This window comes from Egretta garzetta, unplaced genomic scaffold (genome assembly GCF_000687185.1).
Source record: "Egretta garzetta isolate BGI_Z169 unplaced genomic scaffold, ASM68718v1 C8421101, whole genome shotgun sequence".
In the NCBI taxonomy this organism is placed as follows: domain Eukaryota; kingdom Metazoa; phylum Chordata; class Aves; order Pelecaniformes; family Ardeidae; genus Egretta; species Egretta garzetta.
The window spans coordinates 1-789 of NW_009268350.1; the positions used below are offsets into that span (position 1 = coordinate 1).

Sequence of the window (789 nt, forward strand, 5' to 3'; positions counted from 1 at the left end):
TGGACCAACTGGGACCCACACCCAGGGCTGTGGGGCCAAGGGGGAGGGCTGGGGAGCCCAACACAGGCTTGGGATACAATTTCATGTGTGAGAGGACCTGGGTCCTCCCATGGGCAAAGCCTGTCCTGCTTTTTTCTGGGGAGTACAGAGCTCAGCTGGTGGCTTTCAGCCTCTTGTTCCCCTGACAGTCACTGCAGCTTTGGGTGTAGCTCCCTCTGTTGGGGGTCCTGGCATGGGGTGCAGGCAGCAGCTGTGCCCAGCATGGCACCACTGCTGTCCCCTCAGTCCTGGGCCAGCCCTGCCTGCAGGCAGCCCCGGGGCTGTTCAGGGGGGCCCAGGGAGCTCTACCAGCCCCATAGCCATAAGGGAAGAGAGTCTAGAGAGGCAAAAGGAGATGGAGATGCTGAGGGTTGAACCCAGGAACTCTCACCTGCAAAGCAAGCACTCTCCCACTGAACTACATCCCCCTGTATGTGGGCAGGACTGTGCTCAGGGGTCTCGGATGACCCCTGTGGTCCAGCTTCCCCTGCAGCCACTTGGGCCAGGGCAGTTATGTGCTGTGGCCACCTCCAAACACTGTCCCCACATCTGGGCAGAGAAAGATGGACTTTCCTGCTCCAGGGTGTGGCAAGGGCAAAAGGCAACATCAGCCACCCTCTCCAACCCCCAAAATTATGGGGTGCAGATGCTGGGGGGTAAATGGAGGTGCAGCACCCTGGCTCGTTGGTCTAGAGGTATGATTCTCGCTTCGGGTGTGAGAGGTCCCGGGTTCAACTCCCGGACGAGCCC

General features: G+C 60.2%; 1 non-coding gene across 1 annotated transcript; it reads left to right on the forward strand.

Annotated features, from left to right (window-relative positions):
- Window positions 1-717: 717 nt before the first annotated feature.
- TRNAP-CGG lies at window positions 718-789 on the forward strand. Its single transcript has one exon. It is a non-coding gene; the product is annotated as a tRNA-Pro (tRNA).